The following is a 24,124-nucleotide window of genomic DNA, read 5'->3' as shown; positions in this document are numbered from 1 at the left end:
ATCAGAAACTAGAGAGGCCAGAAGACAGTGGGATGGCATATTCTATGTGCTGGAAAAAAAAAAAAAAGAAAAAAGTAAAAACAACAACAACAACAACAACAAACGGAGACTATCAAACAAGAATCCTATATCCAGCAAAACTATCCTTCAAAAATGAGGGAGAAATTAAGATTTTTCCAAATAAAAGATAAATGAAAGCTAAGGGAATGTGTATTACTGAAGCAGCCCTATAAAAAATGCTAAAGGTGGTTCTTCTGGTTGAAATAAAAGGATACAAGACAGTAACTCAAAGCTGTATGAAGAAGCTGGGTGTGGTGGCTCATGCCTATAGTCCCAGCACTTTGGCAGGCTGAGGCGGGCAGATCACCTGAGGTCAGGAGTTCAAGACCAGCCTGGCCAATGGTGAAGCTCTGTCTCTACTAAAAATAAATAATTAGACAGGCATGGTGGTGTGCACCTGTAATCCCAACTACTTAGGAGGTTGAGGCAGGAGAATGGCTTGAACCCAGGAGGTAGAGGATAAACCCAGGAAGTGGAGGTTGAACCCAGGAGGCAGAGGATGCAGTGAACTGAGATCACACCACTGCACTCCAGCCTGGGCAACAGAGTGAGACTTTGTCTCAAAACAAAAACAAACAAAACAACAACAAAAAAAACAAAGCTGTATGAAGAAAAATAAAATATACCTGTTAAAGGTAAAACATGGCCAAATATAAGAGCCAGCAATGTATTTTTGGTTTGAGACTTCACTTTTCATTTCCTACAGGATTTAAATACAAATATTTAAAATAATCATACATCTATGTTATTGGGAACATAATGTATAATGATTTAATTTGTAACAATAACCACATAAACAATGAGAGATGACTCGTATAGGGGCAGAGTTTATGTATACTACTAAGGATAATTGGTATTAATTCAGAACAAAGTGCTATACGTTGAAGAGGTTAATTGTATTCCCTGGGTAACCATGAAGAAAATAACCAAAAATAAATAAGGAAAAGGAAGTGAGAAAGAAATTGAAAGGGTGCACTACAAAAAAATCACTTGAACACAAAGAAGCAGTAATAGAGGAATTTGTGGAACAAAATAAAATGGTATGGGGAACAAATAACAAAATGGCAGAAATTTTTACTTATCTGTCATTACTTTAAATGCACGTGAATTAAACTCTCCAATTAAAAGGTAGAGAATAACATAATAGATTTAAAAAGCATAATCCTACAATACACCACCTACAAGAGACTCCATTTATATTCCAAAACACAAAAAGGTGGAAGTGAAAGGATGGAGAAAGACACTCTATGAAAATAGTAACCAAACTAGAACAAGTGGTATCTACTATCAGACAAAATAGACTTTAAGTAAAAATGGTTATCAGAGACAAAGGTCAAGACATTACATATTGATGAAAGGAATAATTCGTTAAGAAGATGAATTATAAACATATATATATGTATATATGACAATCACAGAATTGAAGGGAGAAGTTAACAGCTCTACAATATTAGGAGACTTCAATATCACACTTTCAATAACAGAAAAACTAAGCAAAAACCAGCAAGTAAAAAGAGGACTTGATCAACACTATAAACTAGCTAGACCTTACAGAAAAATTTGGAACACTCCACTGAAACAGGAGAATACATATTTCTTCTCAAGTGTACATGAAACAGTCTCAATTTTTGCTACCTATATTGATTTCTATGTGCTTACTATTATTTTGAATGAAATTATTCTAAGTACACTAGTTTTCATAAATTATTTGTTTAGCTGAAAAGAAGGGTACTTTTTGCAAAAATGAAAGCAAAATTTTATTTTAGATATTGAATTTTTTTAGCAGGTTTTGTTTTATTTTCAAAACAAAAGAAAAGTTGATTAAAGGGTACAAACTTTCAGTTGTGTAAGATTAATAAATTCTAGAGATCTAATATACAGCATGGCGACAATAGTTAATACGGCGCTCTACACTTGATAATTGCTAAGTAAGTAAATCTTGAATGTTCTCACCACACAAAGAACAAAAGGTAATTATATGAGGTGATGGATATGCTAATTAGCTTGACTGCAGTAATCAATTCTCATTTATATGTATTTGAAAACAGCAAATTACATTTTATAAAACAGTTATTTTAAATTAAAACAAAAGTTACTAATTTAAGTAAAGAAAGATTATGAGAGCATAGTAGTAAACATTCACAGGTTTAAACTCAGATATTGTTTTTTAAATACACAATATTAATAATTAGTAAATATGACATAATTATGATCATGCCTACGATATAAGAATACTTTAAAAAAGAGCAGTCAGTCATTTTTCAAAGAGTTCTATATCTCTATCATTATAAAGGTAATAGATATTTTACTAACGCTATATGCTCCTTTCATTAGTGTGTATAACTGATATAATAGTAATAAAAAACAAATAACTGCTCTGAAACTTAACATTGTATTTTAGCAGTATTTCACCTAGGTGGTTACCACAAGTGTTGTGTTAACCACCTCGGAGGCAAACACGATTAACCAAAGCACGTGTTTCTAGATATTAATTTTCAAATCCCATCTTGTGGTGTTGCCATTATCTCAATCTTTTTCCTTCTTACAAATTAGATCTTTATTTGTGCACAACATCTCATTCAGGAGTAGGAAGAGTAATTCTGTAGCTTTTTGAAAGTTTCTAGTGCTAGCAATTTTACCCACCAGCTGGCGTGGGCATTGCAAGCTCAACCTACACACAATCCCAAACACTTACTCCCTTGTTGGCCCACTCTTTAGAGACAACTAAAATATAAATATGTCTTTTTCTAGCCTTTCTGACAAATGGGGTTTACTTATGTCACATATCTGGCTAGGGAGTTGAAGTCAAGAGGCTCTAGGCACTACCAGGGAGACACACACATGATGACATCACAGAAATAAAGCCGTGCCATCAGTGAGTCTCAGAGTCAGTGGCAGTAGAGCCGTGGCAACATCGGCCCAGCCATGAGCTTCTTAACATTGAAACCTCTATTCACTGAAGCTGATGTTAGTGGGGTCTCTGACTGACCCACCAGCTTTATGGATTCTTGATGGGGTTATAAGGTGTTATTTCCATCCTATACTTGGGTGGTTGACTGATTTTTAAGAACTAAAATAAAATTAAACAAATAAAAACTTGTTTCCAAAATAGTATTAAATGACAACTGAAAGTGATCATTGTCAAGAACTCAGAGTACATCTCAGCAGTTACATAACACCTTATAATATCTATATCTCTCTATATACAGATATATAGATTTTTTCCTATTTGTGGTTGCATAAATTATGTGGAAGAGTATTTCCATGAAGTACGTATTTTTACTAATGTACTTTTAAAAACAAAAGTGTGCTTCAGTGTAAAGATTCAGTAGGAAATTCAAACATTGTTTTCTAAATCTACAAGGAAAAGTCTCTCTTTGCTCTCCCCCAATTACCTAGTTCTCCTCTCCTGAGAAAACCTCTACTATTGATGCTGTTAATGCTTGTGGGTTTTTAATGTTGTTATTTTTTTTTCGAGATGGACTCTCTCCTGTCACCCAGGCTGGAGTACAGTGGTACAGTCTCGGCTCACTGCAACCTCAGCCTCCCTGGCTCAAGCGATTCTCATTCCTAAGCTTCCTGAGCAGCTGGAAGTACAGATGCATGCCACCATGCCCAGGTAATAATGCTGTGTTTTCTTTCAGAGCGCCTATTGATCTGTTTTTAAAGGTGTGTGTAAAATATGTTTTGTGTCCATAACGTTTTTAAAAAGCACACATTTAATAATACACTTGTCTGGTCTACTAACTCTGAAGCCCTTCTACTTTTATTGGTAGGAATATAAAAATTGACTATTTCTTGTTCCACTACCTCTTTTTGCCTCTACCTAGTGTTCTGAAGCTTGTATTTGTGAACAACTTTCTATGATTTAGCAACCTAAAATTTATCAATTTTATTTTGTGATTCAGAACCTAATGGACTAGTTAACCTCCTTTACCTCCCACAAAAATAATTTGAAGTTTGACTTTTCATATCATTTTCTGAATGGAAACAGTGATGTTAGACCATTCTTCTTTCTTGGGGCTGATTACTCTTTACAGCGCTACTCCTACAACCCAAATATCACCCCCCCCACCACCACAATTAAAATCAACCTGTTAGTCTTATCTCATTTCCTATATATATATATTCAAGGAAAGTTATGCAATACAAATACATACTAAAGTGAATTAAATTAGATCATTATTGATTTAATATGACTCTTTTGCTTAGATTTATATGAATTATATTTGAACTAAATATCCAACATCTAAAGATATGCTGTTTGAGTTATTTATCTTTAGCTTCACCTTGGGAAAGCAAAACCAGTTATTAGTCAGTTAATGTAATTGTTTTGTGATTAATTTGTAAACACTTCTAGAGGAAAAAGACAGTATATTTTTCATTTTGGTATTCTCAGAGACTAGCATAAAAGCTAATTCAAGAAAAATAGGGATCAACTGTTTTCCTCAACATTTAGCTTAACAACAAAGTAGGTGTCTGCTATTTAATTAACAGGATATTTTCTGATGTCATCCTATGAAATCCATACCTTAACAAGTTTGTAACAAGATTTCTGGTGGAAATATGCTGCAATTTATTTGGATATAACTGTGTTAATATATACTTACTGTTAACATAATATGTGTGTGTGTGTATATATATACTGAATGGGTTATGTAGAAGCAGTCAAGACTATAAATTGCTATAATTTGGCAAAATCATCTAGTGACTACATTTTCTTAAACACTTGCCTATATTAATGGGGAGTCCCAGATGTCTGTTGTCTTAATTCTTCTAGGCCTCAAGGGTAGCCATGCATTTGAGCTGATAGCTTTATGAAAATATTCTCTATCGATTAGAAGAGGCAAGAACATGAGTTACAATTATACAACAATTCAATAATAGAGTATTTGTATAAAGATTTTTCAGAAACAGTCACATTATAAGCTTAGCTATGTTGACATTTTAATATCATTGCTAACAGAAATTTTATCAATAAATAATTGTTTAAATACTCAAGTTGTAAACAAATGTTCTAAATGTTCAAGCAAAGTTTGTTCTATAAGTTAATTATCAGGGCCACTTTCTTTTCTATATTTATGACTTAGGACAGAAATAAAACATATTCAAAATTTGCATTTTCTACTTGAAATTAATCTTAGAAAGTATCAGTTGTGTCACTTGAGTACAGTTACCTCACTAATATTACTAAAGAGTACTTAATAGTCATTGTTTTCTATAGATGCTATCTATTTAATATGGTCTTTTTCTCCTATTGCAAATTTTACTGTGAATCAGCTATACTCGATAAATAGTATTTGAAAATATAAGCTATAATTTTTATATCTCTGGGTTAAAAAATATACTAAAGAGTATAAATTCTCATTGGAAAAAGTGATCTGGCTGTTACTATATAGAAATTTCAGACTCTACAATTTAAATACATAAATTTAAATATATGTTTTGAAAGGTATAAAGAAAAAAATGACATTCTATGAATTGAGCATTTGTCGTCACTTTATCTATTTACAGATTCTAAAAATACTATTCAACACTTCTGAATCCTTAGAAGCATTATAACAGCGTAATGAACTTGCTATGCAAGTCACAGAGAATAGAGACATACATTTAATCAAAAAAAAAAAAAAAAAAACCCTGAAATAAACAGATAGGAAATGTTTTCAACCAAAACCAATCTTATTGTTTATTAACCATTTTGTGAAGTGAGAACAGAGACATACATTTAATCAAAAGAAAAAAAAAAACCCTGAAATAAACAGATGGGAAATGTTTTCAACCAAAACCAATCTTATTGTTTATTAACCATTTTCTGAAGTTCCAATTGTATTGCAGTTTTAAGCAGACATTAGGGATATTAAGTTTAGAGGCATTAGCGTTGTCTGCCACCCTCAAGAAGACCCCTCTTTTTTTTATTATTAATATACTTTAAGTTCTAGGGCACACGTGCACAATGTGCAGGTTTGTTACATATGTATATATTTAAAAAGAAGACCTCTGTATACAGATTAATTTCAATCTTTAATATCTTATGGTTTTGTCTCTGTTTCTAAAACAATAATGCTATTAAACTAGAGGAATGAGAGATGATGAACCTATCAGTATGGTGGAAAGATAAATAGATATAGATTCAGAAAAACAACAAATTACAGAACCATATTTTCATACATTTAAAATGATCTCAGATTTCTCTAGGGTAATAACAAATGCTTCATTATGTGTATTTTCAAAATACCAATAAATGAGGACAACCAGTCGTCAATTACTTGTTACTTACTTTATCTCAACAGACATATATAGCCTCTCAATAAACTCTTAAGCTGGTTATCTCTGGATAGGAAATTGTTCTTTTCTGCAAAAGAGGTCATAGAATCCCTGACTCTTGTAACGGTATGAAACAAAATTTCAGGATTGTTAAATACATAAGTTATGAAATATCTATTTAAAAAAAAAAAGCATCTTGGTAGAAACCATATCAAGAGCAAATGAAGAAAGATTCAGAACCGTTATCTAGGCTAACAAATACCTTAACATTTTGAAATATCCTATTGACTGATTTCACCTGAATTATTCACCTGGAAATTATTAAGCACAACTTTAAAATGTCACAAAAGAGAAAGTAATACAGCAGTTTGTTTTTTTTATATTTTGAGTTTTTCTTCAAAGGATACATTCTCTCTCCAAGGTATTTTCCCTCTCCCAAAAAATGGCCCTCAACATTCTTACAGTCGTTTTCTTTTGTTTTCCAGTAACTTCCATCATCAGTATCTTCCCACTTCTAGTGATATCCTCAGTGATATCTGAGAGTGAACCTTAGTTGGTGTTATCTGTGCTGCAACTGTCCTTGCTCTTTTTTCTTCTGTGAAAGTCCTTATTGAATATCTACTCCTGGTTAGCTTTAGGATATAACTACTTTTCTCAGGTACTTATTTATCCACATCGTACTATTTAGACTATATTTAAATTTGTGAAATGCACATGGCCCAACAATGCTGTAGCTATGAAGTCAATGTGTTATTTTATTTGCTCTTCTTATTGGGCTGTATTTTTCTCAAAGTAGAAAAGGTAAAAATATTGGTATAGAACATTATTTTATAGGATGTCACAGTTATTTTAAGTGAGGAAATATAGGTCTCAAGTTTTAATTATGCTAAGATGTATAGTATATAGGTCAATTATTGACTGTAAATCTTTAAGAATCATCTTAAGATTTATTGAACTATTAAAACAAGAGACATGGGAAAATTGCACAAAAATTTTGTGACATTTTAACGTTGTGATTAATAACTTCATCAAAGCAACAGTACAGGGCACTCAAACTAAAACCCAAGTAAGTAAACCATTTTTTCTCTAGCCTCTTCCCAAACAGGATTCCATATTATTTTCAATAAAGAAAAATTCTAAACAAAACAGTCAACAAACATACACAAAGCAAATACCCTCAAACAAAAGTTTGAGAATCAAAACTTTGCAACAAATAACAAAACTCCAAAAAGGGAAAATATGAAAAGAAAAAAAAAACACGAAACATGATTCATATTTTGGCACTAATTACATGTAATTAAATAAATATGTATATAAAATCTATTCATCAAAAATGTAGAAATTCAGAATATACACATACAATAGTAAGTACTAAAATAGGAAATATTTATACTCCAAAATAAAATAATATAATAAATCATACCAGCACTAAAATGTTAATTACAAAATTTCCACATAAGGAAACAGTAAAATTTATAAAATAGAATGAAAAAAAGCAGAAAATGTAAGTTGGATAAAAAATAATGTAATAAAATAAAGCAGAGAGAGAATAAGTTTCCAACATATGAATAAATAAAGTCTCTTTAAAAGAAAAACAGTGCAAAAGGTCACTAATATTTAAAACTATGTTTTAAGAACGGTTTCCAGAAATAAGAGAAAATCAAACTCTAAAGCTTGAAAGGGCTCAATGAATTAGTGGGAAAATTGTGTGAGAAATACTCCAGTAACATTTGTAGGCTTTAAGTTTAAGAAATTACATTGGATCTCCAGGAAAAAGTCTATGATTTGAAGAGAGAAGAAACAAATTCATTTGATAGATTCTGACAACAAACAAAGCAAAGCAACAGAATATCATTTTGATGGAGTACAAAGCAAGAAATGTAAAAACTAATGTTTTAAGAGCCATGTAAGATATTTTTCAAGAATCAAGGATATTTTAAAAACTATATTAGCATGGAAAGAAGGAACCAGAGCAATATGGCTGAATAGAAGCCTCCAGTGATCATCCTCACAACAGGAACACCAAGTTAAACAACTATCTACACACGCACACACACAAAATGCACCTTCATGAGAACCAAAAATCAGGTGTGCAATCACAGTACCTGGTTTTAACTTCATATCGCTGAAAAAGGCACTGAAGAGGTTAGAATAAACACCCTCAAATTACCTACACCAGCCCCCGCCATCCCTCAACAGTGGCTGGGTGTCATGGAGAAGGAATCTGTGCACTTGGAGGAGATAAGAGTACAGTGATTGTGAGACTTTGCATTTTATTTATTTATATATTTATTTAGAGACTGAATCTTGCTCTGTCGCCCAGGCTGGAGTGCACTGGTGCAATCTCAGCTCACTGCAACCTCCACCTCCTGAGTTCAAGTGATTCTCCTGCCTCAGCCTCCCGAGTAGCTGGGATTACAGGTGCCCACCACCATGCCCAGCTATTTGAGACTTTGTATTTAAACCCATTGCTGCCCCGTCACAGCAAAAAGTGACGCAGGACCAAATTTGGCCAGCGCCCAAGAGAAAGCAATTAGACCAGCCCAGAGGCAAATCATCCACCATGGGAGTCGGAACTTTAGTTTTGGCAAGCCTTACCACCGTGGGCTAAAGAACTCTGGGATACTAAAGAAACTTGGTGGTTTTTCCTTCAGGAGCTCTTGTAAGACTGGATAAAGAAAATGTGGCACATATACAACATGGAATACTATGCAGCCATAAAAAAGAATGAGTTCATGTCCTTTGCGGGAACATGGATGAAGCTGGAAACCATCATTCTCAACAAACTAACACAGGAACAGAAAACCAAACACTATGTGTTCCTGTAACTTGTAAGTAGGAGCTGAACAATGAGAACACAGCTATTGCATGCTGGGCTTAATATCCACGTATGGGTTGATAGGTGCATCAAACTACCATGGCACACGTTTACCTATGTAATAAACCTGCACATCCTGCAAATGCTGCCCAAAACTTAAAATAAAAATTAAAATTAATGAAAAAATATCTTAAACTCATTTTATGAGGCCAGTATTACCCTGATAGTAAAACCAAACAGACACCTCAGAAAAAGAGGACAATATCCCTGAGGAACACTGATTCAAAAATCCTCAACAAAATAGCAGCAAATCAAATACAACATCACCCTAAAAAGGTTATTGATCATAAACAAGTGGGATTTATCCTAGAGGTCCAAGGAGGCTACAACATATGGAAATCAATCAATGTAATACATCATATCAACAGAATGAAGGACAGAAACCATATGATCATTTCAACTGATGCTGAAAAAGCATATGATTAAACTCAACATCTCTTCATTATTCAAAAGGAAAAGAAAAAAAACTCCAAAAAGTGAGTATAGAAAGAACATACCTCAACATAATAAAGACCATATATTACAGACCCACAGCTAATATCATACGGAATAGGGGAAAACTTAAAGCCTTTTCTCTAAAATCTGGAACACAGAAAGAATACTTATTTACATCATTGTTATTCAATGTAGAGCAATTGGGAAATAAAGAGCATCCAAACTGGCAAGAAAGAAGTCAAGTTATATTTTTCTTTGCAGATGATATGATCTTATACTTGAAAAAACTTAAAACTCCACAAATAAACCATTAGAACTGATAGATAAATTCAGTAAAGTTGCAGGACACAATATCAACATACAAAAATTGGTAATTTTCTATAAGCCAACATCAAACAATCTGAAAAAAAAGTAATAGCATTTACAATAGCCACAAATCAAACAACATATCTAGGAATTAACCAAAGAAACAAAAGATATCTACAATGAAAAGTATAACAAAACATTGATGAAAGAAATTGAAGAGTACACAAAAATATGGAAAGATAGTCCATGTTCATGAATTGAGGAATTAATATTTTTAAAATGTCTATCATACCCAAATAAATCCATAGATTCAATGCAATGCCTATCAAAATACCAACAACAGTCTTCACAGAAATGGATAAACAATCCTAAAATACATACAAACCACAAAAGACCCAAAATAGCCAAAGCTATCTCAAGCAAAAAAAACAAAACTGGTAGGATCACATTACATTCCTTCAAATTACACTACAGAGCTATAGTAACCAAAACAGCATGGTACTGGCATAAAAACAGACACCAATGCAACAGAACAGAGAGCAGAAACAAATTCACACACTTACAGTGAGCTCATTTTTGACAAATGTGTCAAGAATACATGCTGGGGAAAGACAGTCTCTTCAATAAATGTTGCTGGGAAGACTGGTTTTCCAAATGCAGAAGAATGACCCTAGATCCATATATTTTGCCATATACAAAAATAAAATAAAAATTGATTAAAGATTTAAGTACAATACCTCAAACTACATAACTACTAAAAGAAAACTTTGGGGAATCTCTCCAGGACACTGAAGTGAGCAAATATTTTTTTGAGTATTACCTCTCAGGCAATCAAAGAAAAGCGAAAAAATGGGATATTATGTTGAAATTCTGAATATCAAAGGAAACAATCAACAAAGTGAAGAGACAACCCACAGAATGTGAGAAAATATTTGGAAACTCACCATCTGACAAGGGATTCATAACCAGAATATATCAGGAGCTCCAACAACTCTTAGGAAAAAAAATATAAAAATCCAATTAAAAATTAGCAAAAGATCTGAGTAGACATTTCTCAGTACAAGACATACAAATGGCAAATAGGTATACAAAAAGATACTCAACATCATTGTTCATCAGAGGAATGCAAATCAAACTATAATGAGATATATCTCATCCAAGTTAAAATGTTTTTTATCCAAAGGACAGGCAATAACAAATGCTGGCAAGAATGTGGAGAAAAGAGAACCCTTGTACATTGTTGATGGGAATGTAAGTTAGTATGATGACTATAGAGAACAGTTTAGAGTTTCCTAAGAAATCTAAAAGTAGAGCTACCATATGATCCAACGATCCTACTGCTAGGTATATACCAAAAAGATAGAAAATCAATATATTTCAGACATACCTGCACTGCCATGTTATGACAGCTTTGTTCACAATAGCCAAGATTTGGAAGCAACCTAAATGTCCATTAGCAGATGAATAAAGAAAAGGTGGTGTATATATATACAATTGAATGCTATTCAACCACAAAGAACAATAAGGTCCTGTCATTTGCAACAACATGGATGGAACTGGCGGTCATTATGTTAAGTAAAATAAGCCAGACACAGAAAGACAAACGTCATATGTTCTCAGCTAAACATTAAAACAATTGAACTCATGGAGATAGAGAGTAGAATGACAGAGTCTGAGAAGGGTAATGGGGTCATTGGGGGGAATGCGGGGATCATTAACAGGTACAAAAAATAGAAAAAAATGAAGAAGTTTTAGTATTTGAGAGCACACCATGGTGGCTATAGTCAATAACAATTTAATTGTACATTTTAGAATAACTAAAATAATTAGATTCTTTGTAACACGAGGGATAAATGCTTCAGTGATGGATACCCCATTTACCCTGATGTAATTATTACACATTGTATGCCTATATCAAAATGTATCATGAACCCCATAAATATGTACACCTACTATGCCCCCATAAAATTAAAGACTAAAATTTTATAAAAAGAACTACTGTATGATGCAGCAATCCCACTGCTAGGTATATACACATAAAAAAAAATTAAGTCAGTTTATCAAGGAGATATCTGAACTCTCATGTTTATTAGCACAGTATTCACAAAAGCCAAACTTTGGAATCAACCTAACTGTGCATCAACAGACAAACTGAAAAAGAAAAATGTAGTTCATATATGCAATGGAAGTACTATTCAGCCACAAATAAATGAGATCCTGTCATTTCCAACAACATGAATGGAACTAGAGGTCATCACGTTAAGTGATATAAGCCAGGCATAGAAAGACAAACTTCATATATTCTAACCCATATGTGGGAGCTAAAAATTAAAGCAATTTAACTCATGGAGGTAGACAGTAGATTGATGGTTACCAGTGACTATCAAGGGAATAGGGGAGGGGCAGTGGGGATGGTTAATGGATACTAAATGTAGTTAGAATAAGTAAGATCTAGTATTTGGTAGCACAACAGGGCAACTACAGTCAACAATTTTGTTGTACATTTAAAAATAACTAAAAGTACAATTGGATAGTTTGTAACACAAAGAAAGGATAAATGCTTGAGAGGACGAATATTCCATTCACCCTGTTGTGATTATTACACAAGGTATGCCTATATCAGAATCTCTCATGTACCCCATTGTACCTACTATGTAAACACAAAAATTAAAATTAAGAAAATGGACAATAAAAAAGAAACATTAGAAGGATATAAAAACAATAAATGGGTTTACCAAAAAAACTATCAGCATTCAAATTTTAGAGATGATTTTACTGCTATGTTTCCTATGATCATCTAGAGAATTAACTTTATCTGATAAATAAGTAATTTAGTTATTCTGGGGTTTATATTTACCCTTTCACATAGGAGTTGTTGTATGTAGTTGGTTATTTTTAGGTAGTTGGGTCTATAAAATTTTTCATTTAATTAGTTTTCTAGTATAATTGCACCATAAGCAGAACACATTCCAATCCTAGACATTTCAAATGCATCTCCTAAGAAAAACATGAGCTTTTCTTCTGTGATAACAATACGATTATCATAGTTTAAAAAATTAACACTAATTTCCTCATGTTACCTAACATCTAAACAATATTCAAATTTATTCTAAATGTTTAGAAAATAATATGTACAATTTTGATTTTGAAACAAGATTCCATCTAAGTTTTGTAGGAGGTCATTTACCTGAATATCTGCCAAATCACATATTTTTACAGGCTTAAAGACTGTAGACACAAATATTCGTGATAAATTAATTTTCTTTTTGTGAAAGAAATCACCAGAATAATTTTAGGAATTCTGAAGTCAGAATGAGTAAATGAGTTGTTACCACTGATCAAATAACTTTAGTTAGACTATATACTTAAGGTGCTGTATAATGAATCAATATAAAAACCAAAGGAAGTACTAACTGTGTATGCATACTATGTCCTAGATGCCCTTGTATCCTTCATATGTAAAGACACTACTAGTTTTCTCTAATACTTCAACATTTCTTTCTCCTTTACAGCATTTTTAAAGCAATTAAGTCAGTTGTCAACAGATTGTAAATATTTTAAATGTGTCTTATGGTTTCCTGGTATTTTCTTAAACGTATTCCTCTGTCTTTTCCTTGGAAAACTGAAATGAGGACTAGAGAAGTGATTAGATGAAGGTTAAACGGTGGGAACCTTTCAAAAGTAATACCATGTATTTTCTGTTTTGTATTATCAGCAGGTATGTAAGGTCAAGTTTTCCCACTATTCATGATGCCGAGGTTGAGTCCTTGGTTAAGATGGTGGCTGGAAGCTCTCTATTAAATGAATGATTTTTTCCTCTGAAATTAGTAGGCAATCTGTGAAACAGTGGTACTATACAAATATGCTTTCCACTTTGTTTTGGAACCCACTGCTGATTCCTTCCCAAACAATCATTTCACTAAGGTTACAAATGCTGATTTTTTTAATCTCATCACTCCTTCTCCATTTATTACCTCCCATCACTATTCTATGAAAAGAACTCCCTGGTGTCTACCTGTGTGTAGCACTCTGAGTCCATGGATTGTTATCTATTCAGTATTTCAAAATTAGTCATCACCTTTTTTGACATTAAAATGTCCCAAATTTGGCAAGTAGAAGAAATAAGGAGAGAGAGTGAGAGAGAGAAAGAGAGGAAGAGAGAACGAAAATGAAAGAAAACTAATTTGTCAAGGTATTAACAATTATTAAATCCAAGTGTAGGTTATATGGCATTTATTTTACTATCCTTCAAATTTTCTATATTTAGAAAAACACAATAAAATTTAGAGAAAAAGGTAAAAGAAACTATTTTTCACTTCTATTTAAACTACTACATATATTAATATTGAAATGCAAGCAAGAAATTAATAAATGTGACAGAAAATGAAATAGAAACTTTTCTATATGTTTTATTAATGAGAAACTAGATTTTGAAAAGTATTATGCTAGATGCTTTATATATTTTATCATTTTACTCCCAAAACGTGTAAATTACATTTTGTTTTTATTTGCCAGTAGAAATTAAATGAATTACACAAGACCATATTACTACTAAGTTTTATCTTGACTCCAAAAACTATATTCTTTCCTATATACCACACATTGAAGAAAGTAGCCTTTGAGATTAAATTTCAGAGAAGTGGTTACTTTGCATTTTAAAATGAGTTACTATAAGGAATACAAAGGCAATCCAGGATATGCAATGCATGTCACAGACCATACTTAGTATTTTCGTGGATTTTCAAATTGATTCACTATGTAGCACCTTAGCTGTAGAGTGGAATTACAGTTATTTCATCAACGAGACCAATTCATTCAATCACACCAAATTTAAACTCAGAAAACCATAAAGTTACTCACTTGGTATGTTTCTTAAAATGGAAAATAATTTATCACCAATAGTTTTGCCTATAGACTTTAAGCTTGTCATTTTATGATCTTTGGCAAAAATCCAGTCATGTGGTTTATTACAATGCTGCCTATGTAACATTGGCAGAAATACAAAATTAAACATTTTGTTCAAATGTCCCTTCAGTCGTTAAAAAGAAAAGTAGTCTTTTAAGTACAGCACTGCCCTAGAGTAAATCATGTCTTATTTTCATAAAGATAGAAGGAGAACACTAGCTTTTAGTATTTAATGGCTATGGATCATGTTATAGCCAGAAACTGCAAGAGCTGGCATTGCTCCCCTGAGAGACACGTTATCTCCCAGGAGCACACCACAGGACAAACATGATTTATTTCTCCTAAATGCCTTGTAATTTTCTAAAACTGCTTAATATCTGTGGTATCAGGAGATAAAAACAGAATTTATTTTAACTGTAAACACAACAGCAGTTCTTTATTTTCGTTGGGTAGAGAGATGAATCCCTGGAATAATAAATCGAAAAAATTAAGTACATTCAAAATGGCTTCTTTATAATTATCAACTGTAACTCAGAGATTTTTTTGCTAAAGACTCCAAATAAATATTTGTTGATTAATGCTATTCATTAATATGTACCATAAAAAGGCCATTTAAAAATATTAATTTGTAGTATTCAAGTCAATGCTCCTAATTTTAATTATATAAATGTATATCATGTGGTATCATTATTAAAATTCATTATTAGATAATAGGTTTTAATATATAAGCTGACCTTCAAAAATGGTAATTCAATATGCTTTGCATTATTTACTACTTAATTTGTAAGAAGAAAGACCGAAGGCAGGTGGATAAATTTGGTATAAAAGAAGTAACCCCATTTATCCACAGGGATCAGCTTAGTCAGAAAATATGATTGAACATAAATCTCAGTATTTAGAGGACTAGAAAGAGCAAAACAATAGAAATAGTCATAATCCTTGACCTTTACATCTTGCTTGGAGGCTAAAGCAATATTGATTTTACAAACAACAAAAGAAACACACACAAAAATCCATGTTAAACCTGGCAGCAAAAACTCAAGCAGCTTGGAAACCTGTGTGGTGGAGACGAGCCGTGGGTGTTGCAGCAGACAATTCCAGATACAAATTTTGGTCCTTGCCAAATTGATCCTTTCACTTTACCCCTGTATTCAAACCCACAGGTCAGAATACCATCATATCCTACTGTGGCCAATGGGAAACATCCATTGACATTTACATTTGTAAAACTTAAATAATAATAATACTAAATAAGTTAGATTCATGTATATTAAATACCTGGCAAAATAAGACATTCGAAAAAGGCTGGCTCTCTCTCTTTGCATGTGTATGTAAGGTTGAATCTCTAAGTACAGATTTATGCACAGATATACTACAATAACAAATGTACTTCTTTATAATTAATAAAGCTAGGTTGCTAGCTTTATTCATTATGAAATATATCAATTACTCTTGGTCAGTTTTTATTAATGCCAGTAGACTATAAGATAAAGCAAACAAGCATAACTCTAAAGAAGAGAAAGTGTTTTATAAAACTAGACACTTTGCCAAACATATGCACAAGGATTAACTAATGTAATTCAAGCACAATATAGCTTTAGGTTTACTACAATCCCAATTCATGGATGAGATTATGAAAATTCAGTGATGTCGAATGACTTGACTAAAATTATGTAGCCAGCAATTAAATTGCAGAGCCACTGATGACAGTGATTTCTCACTGATTTTCATATTTCAACTCACCATACACACTGGCATGAGAGATTACAGGTAAGAATGGTGGCACTATCATCTTATTCCCTGATACCATTGCCTGCTTGAGAATATACAAATGAACATATTTAGTGATTAGAAGAGGAGAAAGAGTAGATAATTTATTAACAAAAAATATTAAAATGCCAAGTTCAAAAAACTTAGCAGTTAAAATAATTGAAGATAAAGAGTTAGTCACAACAAGTAAAGGAAGAAGGAATAGCTAAAAATTATAATAATTTCTAAAGAAGGCCTCAGTACCATGGAAGAAGCAGAAACCATGTCAGTGATGCATTTGGAAGTAGAAAGAGAAGGTGCAATAACGTGGGTAGAAAATGATGCATTTCTGAACGGAAGATTTAAATAAAGGAGAAAAGAAAGGATTCATGGCAGGAATTTTTATATGATAATGGCTTGGTTCATCCATTCATTCATTCTTTCTTTTATTTTTACCCTGCCAGCTTCCCAGGCTCCAACTTGCAGAGCTGGACAAAGTAGTTACACTGTAAAAGCCAGGGAACTGCAGGCTTAACAAGCACAACCAGGTGATTCCGACGCAGGTGGGAATAGTTCAAGACACTTTTGTTTCAATGGTGGTTAAGTTGGTGAAAAGGTAAAATTGAACATTAGAACCTGGGTGACAGAGCTAGACTCCGTCTCAAAATAAATAAATAAAGAGAGAAAGAAGAAGAAGAAAAGAAAGAAAAGTTTCCATAAATTGGGGTGAAAATATGCAACATTCTAGGTTTTATATATAGCTGAGATTTATGTATTTTTTCTGTAGAAGACAGAAATATTTGTCTTTGTGTTTCTACTAAAAAAATTGTCATCTGTTCTCAGAAGTCAGAGTTTGAGTAAAGAGGCGCCCTACAGTTTGAACATCTCATTCATAATCTAGAATTAGGACAGTTTATTCATCATGGAGAGAAAAACCAGACCACATGGCCAGTAGTAGAATCACCTGAGACAGCAAATGTGAGGCCCATGCTTCCAACAATTTAATAAGAAGTGTTTTGTGAACGTTCTGTGTTTAGAGCTGGGTTCCTTAGGACCACATTTTCAGGACATTGTGCCCTTTAACTTAGAAAGTCAATTTCAAACATTAATACCACATTCTTCAGGCTGCTCACATATTAACAATTTTAATTTATACCTTTAAAATGAAATACTGTTAAAATATATAGAAGTAAAGACTGCATTTTAAAATCACTGCAATAATGAGTCTACTCTCTGAAACAAGTTTCTCTGAAGTATAGGATACAGCCTTAGGTAAGTTTGAGTACAAATTCCCTCCAGAGTCAGACTGCCAGTACTTATATGCTAGCTAGATTAATAATAGCTGTTGATATGGGGTAAATCTTAGTGTCAGTTTTCTTATCTATATAATAGAGGCAATGCACTATCCTAACTGAACGCAGAAACAGAAAATCAAATACCACATGTTCTCACGTGTAATTAGGAGCTAAACAACGGATACACATGAACATAAAGATGGAAATAATAGACACTGCAGGCTCAAAAATGGGTGAGGGTGGGAGGGGAAGAAAGGGTTGAAAAATTACCTGTAGAGTACAATGTTCACTAGTTGGGTAATAGGTGGAGACCAGTAGGTAATATACGCATGTTAAAACCACGCACATGTATACCCTGAATCTAAAAGAAAACACAATTTTGAAAAACTTAAAATCAATAGAGAAATAAAATACAGGCATTAATAATATCACCCATTATAGCTTTGTTCTTAACATTAAATAAGCTAGTAAATGACAAGGGTTTAGACCAGGGTCTGATACAAAGAAAGTACTCAGTATATTTTGGCTGCTTTTAAAAGTTATTATTATTATTATCATTGTCCTTTTAATTATTTTTCAACTTTTACTTTTTATGGTGGTTAGATTCCTGCAGTTTAAATCTACACATTTTGATGCTCAATGCAGTGAAAATATCTGTTAACATTCTTCAGTCATTCTAAATCTCCCAATGACAACTGCTGCTCAGAAGTCGCTTGGAATCAAGAGATTAAGAATGAAGATTGGATACAATTCTCCAGTAGTTAATGAGTGCTATTTTTTTTTTTTGTACAAGATTCATTCTTTGGGAAAATCACAGATGGATAAATCACCATCTCCAACCTTGAGTTCATGTACTGATAGAATGAAAATATCTCCAGATAATGAAAACTGTCTAAAATGATGTAGTATGTTGAAATATCAATAGGGAGCACCGAGGAGGGAGAGGTAGGTTCATGCTCACTTTAGGATTTTACCTTTTACACAATACCCTTTAGGCAGTGGAGAATAGGAAAAAAAAAATGCAGGTCCTGGATTTGTGGCTAGATAAGGTGGAAGGTGATAGTCAACTAAGAGAAAAAAAATGATAAATTAAACACTATATATGTTTTAGTTCATTCTCACACTTCTATAAAGAAATACCTGAGAATGGGTAATTTATAAGGAAAAGAGGTTTAATTGGTTCACAGTTCTGCATGTCTGGAGAGTCTTCAGGAAAACTGACAATCATGGCAAAAGGGGAAGAGGCATGTCTTACACGGCAGCAGGCAAGAGATAGCAGGCAAGAGCAGGGAACATTGCCTTATAAAACCATCGGAGCTCGTGAGAACTCACTCACTGTCATGAGAACAGCATGGAGGAAACTGCCCCAATGATCCAATCACCTCCCACCTGGTCTCTGCTTCAACATGTGGAGATTATGAGGACTACAATTCAAGATGAGATTTGGGTGGGGGACACAGAGCCAAATCATATCAGTATATAATGCAACTTATAAAGCTGTAGACCAAAATAGTTTTAATTTTTAAAAAATTTTCCTCTACTTAAATAGAGAGGGGACACAAAAGAGATATTTGTGTCCTGTATATATCTACTCGCTAGTTTACCCACAGGATATAGAAAGAAATAAGTCTCTCTGAAGAGACTGTTTTCTGTACATAGGGCTTCCTGGGGAGCAAAAATAAGTTGGATAAACACTTTTCTGTATTTATAAATAAACATGTTCTTTTCAAATAATAAATTTTCATATTTTAAACTTCCATTTGAAAAAACACACAGTTAAAATATTTCTAAGTAAATTTTGGTCTTCTGCAGCTGAAGGAACTGACTAGGAACTAAGTATTGGCTTTGACAGTCTTCTGGTTTGCACTAAAATAAGTATTGTTCTGCACCTGACTTAGAAATCTACAGATGAGATGATTAAAAAAATAAGACTTTACTTATGCTTCTACTAAACTAGGCAGGAGAAGGGTCTTAAAAAGTGATTTGAATGTGTGGAGAAAATTAATGAAGAAATCAATTTAAGCTTTCATTCATATACAGCAAGTCCTTGAATAATATTGCTTCATTCAATGATGCTACAACCATGAGAAAAAAAAAAGATTGACTCCCAACCTGGGCCACTAGGTAGGAGTGTGGGTGAGTGAGTGTCGGTGTTGTTGTGGGTGTGTGAGTGTGTGTGTCTGTGTGTGTGTGTTTCTGTTTCTGTGTGACCGGCTCTGCAGCAGGATGGTGTCCTGTCCAGAGCTGGTTCCCACGGGGTGTCCTATGCTGCCAGGAGATGTTCTGGCCACCCACAACCCTGAACTGAAATAATATGGCAAATAATTATCTTACTTGTGTCTATTAATCTTTCTTCAGTGTATGTATACCTCACATTTATGTCCATGTTTAATTTGCTAAGTAATTTGGTCTTTATTTAGAGCTTTGGTGATGTTTTTGTAACCAGAAAGATGCTATAGGAACTTAATTCTTGTTTGTATCAATTAGCCTATGGTAAAATTAGTTTTGTTATATGTCATTTTGTTTAAAGTCAGAAGTTTTTAAGAACCTGTCAATGACATTATGTAGGAGTTATTTTATACAAATAGATAACCAATAATTCTGAGATATCTAGTGAACCATAATGACTCAACATTAGAACTAAGAACCTAGAACCTAAGTACAAAATTAAAAATTAAAAGGGATCAAGAGGAAGCAGAAATAATACCAACTATTATCCTCAGACATGGCAACAAATCATAAAAAGCTCTGAAATGGGATATTAAAGAAACATTTAAATTTAGATTTTAAAAATTTAATGTAATACACTTACTTACACTTTTTTTGCAAGATACTTTAGCAACTGGAATCATTCCAAAGCAAGTGCATTTGACCTGAAAAATCTCATTTCTAGAAGAAAGCTGACATCCTCCTTTACTTTCAATTACTCTGCTAATGTTGATAAATAACAAATTTATATCAAAGCATCCCTGAGACATAAGTGAAAATCTTTAAAGAAAAACTCTCTGAAGATGTTAACCTAAGACATTTTTTGGCAATATAAATCTTGGAATCTACCTCAGATATAACATTCATAATGGAATAGCAAACAAAAATTATATCAGTATTTTTTGTTTTCCCTCATTTAATAAATTAATATTTAGTGACTGAATACATCAATTATGCTAGGCACTAGGTGAAGTTACACATACAAACACACACACACACACACACGGACATAATTAGTTCATTGGAATTATATCTTGGCCTAGTTTGGGACCTACATTTATTCCGAATCTTAATGCTTGAGTTTATGAAAGATGGAGCCTGGTTATCATCTGAATTTTGCTGCTAAGCCTTTTCTGGAACAAGTAATAAACACTTTAGTTTACCTTCTGGCAGGCTACAGTAACTTTTTTAAAGGAAATCAAAAGGTGTCAACCTTACTTTAAAATTTGATCATATATTTTTGGATTAGTCATCTACTAATTATTTGTGCACAATTGAGACAATTTATTGGGTTAGATATTTCAGGGTATCATTTACATATTTCTTGACCTTTTATGAATAAAGATTATACTTTGCAGAGTTACTGTTGTTTGCTCTGTGGGGTAAAGTTGTGTGTGTGTGTTGTAAGTGTCGTATTGCTGCTGTTGCTTCAATGTAAGTTTCCAGCTAGAAAAGCGAAGATGAGGAACATGAAGTTTTCAATTTTAGCAGTGATGGTTCAGGGCTGAGTAACAAAAAGTGTAGTTTGGAATGTTGAGAAGAAGCCTCTTTACATCATTTCTATGCAAAATAAGCAATATCTTGGCATCCAGATCCCTTTATAGATTGTCACAAGGATATCAGCAAAGACGCCTTCAGCAGTGGCTGTGGAGAGGCTCCTCTGGGTAGTTTCAAGAACTGGAAGCACAGGGCAGTCTAGGGGCAAACTGAATGCATACGAAGACTGAAAAGGTGATCCAATAAGGAGAACATAAATCAATGAACAATTACATAAACAATTTCAATAACACTTTTCATTGGAAAGGAGATAAGATACGACAACATTTCAACATTTTACGTTTTGGACTCAAAAAAAAAATTAGCCCTTATTTTTAAAAATCATCTTATACAGCTCTTTTCTTTACATACTTTCCCTGGCATTCTTGTTCTTCCAATGAGCCACATTAATTGGTATTTCAAGACCTTTCCTTTTACTGCATCTTTCACCTGGAATATTCTTTCCTAGACCTTTGTCTTGCTTTTTACATTCTTTCACTTATGTCTCTACTTACATATTACCTTCTAGGAGAGATTTTCCAAGACTACCCTAACTTGATTGTCTCCCTCTACTCATATTACTCTCTTTTGCAGTATCTTACTTATTTTTTTTCATATCGCTTATCACTACTTGGAAGTACATTATTTATGAGGGATTTATCTGCTTCTTTATTTCCTGTCTCTTTATCCAACTGGAGTGTAAGGATAAGGGCAGAGCCTTACTAGTCTACACAAAGTAGGTGGTCAAAATGTTTTTAAATACATGAAAAATCAACTTATGACTCACTGATTATCTTTTTTTATTTGTCTAGTTTACTGTTTAATTTGTCCACTGAGCTGACTTTATTTCATTTTTATATTTCACTTACAGAATTTCTATTTGATTTCTTTTGAAAGATGCTCTTTTTCCAGTGTCCTGTTTTTACAGGTTTTTTTTTGTTTGTTTGCATTCCTCTTTTAATGCTTTGTACATTTTAGACATTTTATATTTTAAAATATATTCTGGTCTACTTTATTTTTAAAATCTCAGTGTATACAACTCTCCTAATTCTCTCACTTAGTAGATTCGCCAATGCTTCCATGCATGTTGCTTAATACTTGTCATGAGCACATTTTTGGGAGCTTGGTTTTCTGTGGGAATCCGATGCCGCAGGTTATCAAAGCATCTTACATCTTAATGGTGAAATATGGGTGGGCCTCTGCTGGTGCTCACTCAATTTTTTCAGTTCACATATTTTATTATGTTAATTCTTGTATTCATGGACCCTGCACCTCTTGTAGTCATGAAAATTTGAATTTCACACTAACTAGTGGTTTAGGATTCTCACAAATTGTTGTGGCTCTTATTTTCCCCCATCTGGAGCACAGTCTTAGCTGATGGCAGGTTTCCTTGCGGGGCATATTTGTGGATGGGAATTCCCAAGCTCTGGTACACATCTTGACCCCTTTTGATAACTAATTTCTAGCTCCATTTGTTCACCATGTCTTAAGTCTGAAATAAGTTCCTGTATAAAAATCTAACACACAGCACTTCTCTCTGATAATTTGTCTCCAGTTGAAATGACAGAGGAAACATATTGATTTTGACTTCCACTCACTGCACCCACATTGAGATTCTTCTTCACTTGTAACAGCTGTTGGTTCCTTTTCTTTATTCTAAGCTTACCAGTATACCCTGGCACTATTTTCTTATATTTAAGATAATCTTTGTATGTGTTTTAATTTAAGTATGTGTTGGAACCAAAGTCTTTAGATCAATTTTGTAAAACATATTGAACAATGAAAAAAATACAGAACTATTGATAGTTAAGGCAGAAAACAGGGAGCTACAAAGATAAACATGCAGAGAAACCAACAGCCAAGGCAGAATGTATTCTTCCCAGAAAAGCTTCAGATAAACGTTGAGTTTAGCGCAGAAGATCTGGAATCACTTGACTGACTGCAGGATATAAGTCACAGTAATTATAAATGAACACAAAGGGGCTAGGACAAAACACTGCATGTGTCCTCATATAGAAACCCTTGCTTACAAAAATGATGGACAAGGAGCAGCACTGGCCCCAGACTAAAGGCATATATATATCATCCCTACTATTTTAACAACACAGAGAGATATAGAGATCCTTTTGAATACAAGGCTACATTACACAGATGTTAAGAGAGAAAAGTAGCCTCCTTCCAATAAATGTTGAAATAGATCTTCATTTATGTATATGTAGCTTATATTCAGACCCCCCTCCATTCATGGAGAGACCTGTTATACAACTGAATCTATGTAATGACAGAGGACACTCAGTCACCATCTATCATAATCACCTCAGTGTTTCATTCATAGATATAAAGACACCTCACAGAATTCTGACAAAGATAGTTAAAAGTAATGACTTACAAGAGAAAAATCTAAATAGAAAATGTTTTTTACCTTATCAAGAGTGAAAACTCATTGCTTGTTCATTCTCAAGCAAAAGAAACTACTGTTATTACACTT

General features: G+C 33.1%; 1 long non-coding RNA gene across 1 annotated transcript in view; it reads right to left on the bottom strand.

The window, feature by feature from the left end:
• Positions 1-24,124, bottom strand: part of LOC135968205 (uncharacterized) — a 97,578-nt gene that overhangs the window by 54,282 nt on the left and 19,172 nt on the right. The gene's annotated exons all lie outside the window — the stretch shown is intronic.

This window comes from Macaca fascicularis, chromosome 18, assembly GCF_037993035.2.
Source record: "Macaca fascicularis isolate 582-1 chromosome 18, T2T-MFA8v1.1".
In the NCBI taxonomy this organism is placed as follows: domain Eukaryota; kingdom Metazoa; phylum Chordata; class Mammalia; order Primates; family Cercopithecidae; genus Macaca; species Macaca fascicularis.
Note: the sequence above shows the minus strand (reverse complement) of the source record. Positions and strands in the feature narration are given on the sequence as shown.